This window comes from Echinops telfairi, unplaced genomic scaffold (assembly GCF_000313985.2).
Source record: "Echinops telfairi isolate 266 unplaced genomic scaffold, ASM31398v2 ScPeMD7_2;HRSCAF=8, whole genome shotgun sequence".
Lineage (NCBI taxonomy): Eukaryota > Metazoa > Chordata > Mammalia > Afrosoricida > Tenrecidae > Echinops > Echinops telfairi.
Window position 1 is genome coordinate 59348723 of NW_022103898.1, and position 7381 is coordinate 59356103.

General features: G+C 36.3%; 1 protein-coding gene across 1 annotated transcript in view; it reads right to left on the minus strand.

Moving 5' to 3' along the window:
- The window catches only part of TRHDE (thyrotropin releasing hormone degrading enzyme), a 528098-nt gene that overhangs the window by 160131 nt on the left and 360586 nt on the right, over window positions 1-7381 (minus strand). The gene's annotated exons all lie outside the window — the stretch shown is intronic.

Below are 7381 nucleotides of genomic sequence, written 5' to 3' on the forward strand. Positions count from 1 at the left end.
GTTGAAAAGTGATAACTTAAAAAAAGAAAAGAAAGAAAAGTGATAACTTATATGGTTCATTTTTCAAAAAAACAGGATATTGTGAATATCATACAATTCAGTGTCAGGTGGAAATGTCTTCTAAAATTTACTGTATAGAACGAATCCTAAATAAATTACCAATATTATTGAGTTGCAATTTTTTTGGTAATTGAAATAGTTACCTTTTCACCTAGCTATCAAAATCCAAATTACCCAAATATCTGGACAATTATTCATAAACTAGCTTAAAATTCATGATTTAGTTACACAGTTAAACTTATGCTGCCATGGTTCCTTTACAGTCATTTGTTTTCTTTTAAAATACAATTTGTATTTTATTTTACCATTTATATTGAGATGTATATAAATGTTCCTTCTTTGGTTAAATTTGACTTATTGAAAGAAGAAATATGATGGCAATTTGACATGAAAAAGAATGAATCTGCTGCTTCTTTGAGATTCCGTTCTCATTATGTTCTGAGAGACTACGAAGCGAGCCATCTATCTGTTCCCCCAGCCTGCTGAGACCCTTTCTTCTCTGCTAGCCCTTCCTGAAACAAACCCTGCACCTCCCATGATCTTTATCATGATGCAACTTCTCCATGCCTGAAATGTTCCAATTTCCACATATCAAAGTGTTCACTTTATAGCGTAAGACACCCGTATAACATTTCTAAGAAATCTTTCCTAAGTCCAAATTAAATTATTCTCTCCTTTCTCCAATAGCACTTGTTTTAAAATCTAGCTCAGTAAATAGCACAATCTGTCTCACTTTAAGAATTTACAAAAAAAATAAAATTAAAATAAAAATTAAAAAAAAAGAATTTACATAGAACAATTATCGGGCGCACTACTAGAATATGAATCAGGTTCTGAAAACCCAGCATTTCTCTATCATCTTTGTTGTTGTTGTTGTTGTTGTTGTTGTTAGGTGCCTAAGAGTCAGTTCCAACCCACAGCAACCTTACGCACAACAAAAGGAAACACCCCCAGTCCGTGTCACCTTCACAGTGGTGATGTTTGAGCTAGTGTTGCAACCCCTGTGAGTCCATCTAGTTTAGGCCCTTCCACTTTTCTTGCTGATCCCCTAATTTACCAAGCGTGATGTCCTTTATTAGGGATTGTCCTCCTGACAATAGTCGAACATAGAGGAGACAACGTTTTGTCATCCTAACTTCTAACCAGTCACCCGGCTGGACTTCTCCCAGCACTTTCTGTTCGTTCTTTTGGCACTCATGCGCAGTCCTTCAGAGACTCTCCCCACCCCATAATTCAGACGCAGCAATTACAATGTCATCTTTCTCCTTTGTGCTCCAATTTTCAAACGCATATGGAGCAACTGAAAACACCATGTCTTCAGGCAGACGCATGCTAGTCCTCATTGTGACAATTTTTGCTCTTTAACAATATGAAGAGGTTTCATGCACCAGATTTACCCAAATAATTTTTCTCCTTCTTTCTGTCTTCTCCTAAGATTTCCCAATATGCAGATACTGCTGTGCTCGATGCTATGCTACAGCGCTCTTAGGTTCATGCGTCTTACGTCATCATTTTCCCTGCTCTTCAGAGTAGATATTTCAAATGGACCTATCTTTAAGCTGTTGAGTTTTTTTCCCATTTGCCTGCTTAAATTTGCTATTAAGTTCCTCTTGTGAGTTTTTCATTTCTGTTAGGCTTTGCTGCTCCAAAATTTGTTTTGTTCCTATGTATAGTTTCTTTTAAGTGAATTTTTATTTATTTGTTAATACACCCAACTAATGGTTTCATTTGCTCATATGGTCCTTTAGCTTTTGGTTTATAACAGTGAATTTAAAGTCTTTGGTAATTCTAATGTATAAGCTCCTTAGGAACAATTTCTATTAATTTATTCTGTGTATGACTACCACAAGAGAAGTCTTGGTGACGTAATAAGTTATAGTGGCACTGGGCTGCTAACCTCAGGTCAGCAGTCTGAAACTACCAGCCATTGCACATGAGTGAGATGAGACTTTCCACTACTATGAAAAGTTACAGTCTCAGAACCCAAAGGGCCAGGTCTACTCTGTAGTATAGGGTCTCTATGAGTTAGAATTAACACAATGACACTAAGAGATAACTCGCATTTTCCTGTTTCTTTGCATGCTTCAGAGTATTCTTGCTTAAAACAGGACATTTTGAATACTATTAATATGAAAACTAGATTTCCATGAAAATAAGGTTTACCTCTACAAAAAGGGGGATCAGAATACCACACAGGGAATGTGAGCTACTGAATCCAACAAGAGTTGAGCCAGGGAGTGTGGGGGAGGGGTGTGTCAAGGTCAAACAAAATGTCGCAAAGCATCCCTTTCATTTTTAAGTTGCTTTTTTGGTTAATTCAGAGTTCTGTAAACCTTTGTTTCTCAAAGTTATGACAAAGTTGACTCTGATAGTTTGAATTTCATGTTTTCTATTTCTGTGTAAGGCCAGGCTCCTGTATTTTTCAACCCCAGTCTTGAACTGTTTGAACTGTTTATACTATTATCAACAGAAAATGTAGAAAGTACAGTCATCCCAGCCCAAAGAATGTCCTTTTCAAGGTTAGTAACAACAAAAGAAGCCTTGAAATATTTTTAAAATAGCTAGAGTTTTGCTCTAATATTTCTAAAACTTCTACCCAAATCTGAAAAATAGTAAGCAATTATTGTTATTCAATAGGATTTTAGAATAATTTATTTGAATATACATAAATAAATAAATTCAGTAGGTGAAAAGTAATAATATGCATGACCTTTTTGCTCAAGAATATACTGAGAATCAAGTGTGCAGACAATAGTGAAATTACTAGAAATACTATGCTTTTGACTATTGAGAGGAAAATTATGCAGATAAATATGTTGAAGAGGCATCATAGACAATCCAAACAGGGGGACAGTTGTTTTAATGTGAACATTTTCCCTTACACATCAAGAAGCCAGAGAACAGTGATAGTTTTAAACTTGAGAGAAGTGTCATATAATGAATATGCGGTTGGTGGAACTCAGAGTCTACTGAGAATTAAAGAGAAACCGCATTGAAAGGGCAGAGAAAAAAAATCATGGCTAAAACATTAATTCTTGAAAATAAGAAAATATTCCTTAACCATGACAACATTATGAGTTGGCAATTTTCACCAAATATATATACTGTTCTTCAAAAAGTAAATTGAATAAAACTATATTTTCTTTTTGCATCAAAGGTCTCAATTTTAATCTGCCTGGATGTAAAAGTATGTAAAAGTATGCTCACCACTAAAACTGCAAACATCAAATTACTTCATGTAAATTCCTGCTTCACCCATTTCCAAGCTAACAGATTTTTACCCCAATTCTTCATTCAACCAAACACCCAATTTCCTACTAATACAGTTGTTCTGAAATCCTTTCTCATAATAACTGATAAAGATTTGTTTTAGGAAGCAAAGGTTGCTGTGAGGTACCATCAAGCCGGTCAGACTGGTAGGAATGCTGGTACGACAGAAAGAAGCATCGCCCAACCTTGCACCATCATCACGATTGTTATGTTTCAACCCATTGTTACAGTCACTGTGTCACCACATCTCGTCAAGGGTCTTTCTTTCTTTCTTTTTGTTGTCCCTCTATTATATCAGGTATGTTGTCCTCTTCTAGGGACTTTTATTTCCAGATAACATGTCTAAAGCACAGAAGATGAGGTCTCACCATTCTTGCTTCTATGCGAATTCTGGCTGTACTTCTTATGAGACAGATGGGTTACTAACTTGGCAGTCCCTGGTACTTTCCATGTTCTTCACCAGTACCAGAGTTCAAATGCATTCCTTATTCTATGTCCAACTTCACAGGTATATGAAACAACTGAAAAGTCATGGCTTGGGTTAGGCACAACACTTTTAAGAACTCTCATGCAACAGATTAACCCAATGCAGTAGGTTCTTTGATTTCTTGACTGCTGCTTCAATAAGCATTGATTACGGATCCAAGCAAGATCAAATCCTTAACAACTTCAATCTTTTCTCTGTCTATCATGATGTTACCTATTGGCCCAGTTGTGAGGATTTTTGTTTTCTTGACATTAAGTTATACTCCTTTTTTTGAACAAGGCTGTAATCCTTGATCTTCATCAGCAAGTGCTTCAATCTTCCTCACTTTCAGAAGCAAGTTTGCATCATTTACATATCAAAGATTATTAATAAACCTTCTGCCATTCCTGACGCGACATTCTCCTTTGTGCAGCCTCTCTTCTCTGGTCATTTACGCAGCACACACATTAAATGAGCATTGTGGAAGGATGCAGCCCTTTCAGGATTTGGAACCTTGAAATATTTCATTGTTCTATTCAAACAACTGTCTTTTTTATCAGTTGGGATTAAATACATATATTATATTATTCTATATTTCAATCACTTCAAGTAGAATTGTACATTTGCTACCATAATCAGTTTCAAAACATTCTTCTCCTACATACACTCCTTGACATCATCCCCCCTTTACCCAAACACCATCCCTCTCCCTCCCTTTTGAGCCATGAATAGGTTCCACATGAGCACAATGAAGTATTCTGAAAGCTTCAATCTTATCAATCCTATCTATGGTTGCCTATGATCCAAAAATTTGGGGCAAAGATAGTCATTCCCAAAAAATTACCAATTACATATGCACATGCACACATATTTAGATAATAGAAAAAAACCTAGCGTGGGATGTCAAGATTCCATTGTATAAAGTAAAGGTAAACAAATATAGATCTAAATTTTAATAGTGATTCCAAAGTATACTAAACAGAATCATTTTCTTATTTAGTTCATTATCTAATTACCTTTCAAGTTGTTTTATTCTATTTCATCAGCTTTTAGATTCAAAAGAGTTCATATGTACAGAATTAAGTAAACAAAAATGTTATATATCAATTTTTGAAGAAAATTCAAAATTATAAAAATATTTTTTCAACACCACGTATGTGCTCCAGTGACTTTTTTTCTATTCTCACATTAAGATTAGTATATTGTAGTACAACCAGATTCATAAGGTAATTTGTAAAAGTTAGATGGCTTGCTGGTCTAACTATAAAAACCTCTTGATTCCAACATATAGGTTGAATTTAGTACATATATTGGAAGGTAGGTGTTAAATTGGAGGGAAAAGAAATAAATTCAAGTCAGGAAGATTTAAACAGTCTTTTAAGCACTCTTTCCAGATGCACAAAAGCCTGAATGCCACAGGCGGTTTGTGATTAGCTGGCAGTTCGAACCTGCAACAATAATTCCAAATCAGAAAGGCCTGGAAAACTGTTTTATAAATAGAATAGCCCAGAAAACTCTTTGAAGATAGGCTGTCTTGCACAGGGTCACCTGAAATAACCCATACATATCAATGTCCTTCATAGGAAGCAGGATAGTCTTTTTCCCTTGAAATCAGGATGCACACATTGTTTACTCATCCAAACAAAATGTCCCCGGCCCCTTCTTACAGCAGAAGCTTTACTTCAGTCGTGCTGAGTGTCTCACATGTTCTGACACCACCGACAAGGACAAAAGCGTCGTATAGTTCTCATTAAGCATCCAGATGAGGAAACCTTCAAGGATGGGCTCACACAGAGGCTGATGAGATTATTTACAGATAGGACATCACAGAGTTCAAGAACAATATTGAATACAGGCATGCTTCTCAAACTTCACGGTGCTATAAAACTAAATTTACCACCCTATGATATCCATAATAAGTAAAATATGTAATGAAAGTGAATGCCAGCATAACTAACGCATCAATCACTGCAATTAATCCACCAAAGAAATGGACCAGTTGATCACCCAGGTCCATAGCAGGCGAGGAAGACGTAAAACAACCGGCCAGGGAATGCACTTGATAGGGGACTACACTTCTTAATTGTCACTGCTGGAATCACTCCCACACGACATACCTGATTTCCTACAAGCTAAGCGGATTATTTCACTCTCTGAGGGCAAAAGAAGTCTACAGAAATCCTAGAAACCCTTATGAACAAACAGCTAACAAACCTTCCATTTTCTCGGTCCATCTGCTTCTGAAGGCCGTGCTTCCTCCTTGCCCAGCACTTCTGAAGATTCTTGCACACTTTGATTCACACCCTATCAAAAACATACTTTTGGTGTCCCCCAGGGATTCAAATTGTGTTTTTCTTTTAATGTTGAGTTTGGGTAATACAAAGAAATATGAAGAGGCCAGATCGGGGATGTAAGGTTTCCCAATGAAATTACCAGAACATGGATGGTAGTCGAGCAGAGGAGTTACCAAAATTCCTCAGAGCAACTTTTATGGGCCTTTTTCTCTTCGATGCAGTTTTGTTTTGAGTTTTCTTCAGATTTCTTCATTTTACATTCCTGTGATCATCCTTTCCTCTTTGAGAAAATCTCCAATGTGGATCCCTTCAAATCCAAACACCATGCACCAGACTCATCTGAGCTGACCTCTGTGGCTTGACTCTAACCGCTCGAGCAGATGCCCCCAGAAGTTCCCTTCTGATTGGGCCTTTATCATTTTTATTTGCTCAATAGCACCTTAATGAAACTATGGAAAGTATATCCTAAAATAATTTGTCTGCGACCATTCAATGATCACAAAGACATGTTTAAACATGTTTTATTTAGAGCAAACTCATGTGTATATGAACCAGGACCCAAGTAGAAACACTTTTTCACTTTCCCTTATATTTACAGGTTACCGGAAATGATTGCCTGGGTACAGTTTTCTCTAAATTCCTTTCTTTAACTTCACAGAGTTTACAAAGAGAATAAAACACTCAGATTAAAATCTCATCAAACTACCTTCAGTTTTTCTCAAGGAAATAAAATAGTGTCTTCACTAATTTCATTGAAAAATAGATGATTTATTTCCTTGCTTCTCCTCCAGAGAGATGGCAATCATAACCTCAGCTTGGACTCTTGTGTCTACTAAAGTGTAATGGGGAGCCAGTAATAACTCTGGGCTTGGCAACATCTGGAAGTCAGTCAATAAAGTCAACATTCCTCACAGTCACCTGTCAGAAAACATACAGACAGCTTTCATCTCCGGTTTCTCAGGTTTTTCATTGTTTATCTCTGGAGACTTTCAAGTTCAAAAAGTATCATCAAGGGAAACAGAGTAGCAAGTATTTAACATGAAGCAAACTCTCACAACAATGGCAGGTCATAGACTGAAAGAAATAGTCCACACTTTTATATCAGAACAAGCAAACATAGTCTTGACAGAGCTAACACAGCAAGACAGTGTAAGATTTTCTCTATTTAAATTCCATAAGCTTTTGTGCATGGAAAATAAGCTAAATTGGATTAAATCCAAAGTTCCAATATATGGGTATAGGTGAAGAAATCCAACCTTCACAGGAAAAAAATAAACACCTAAGATTTTTA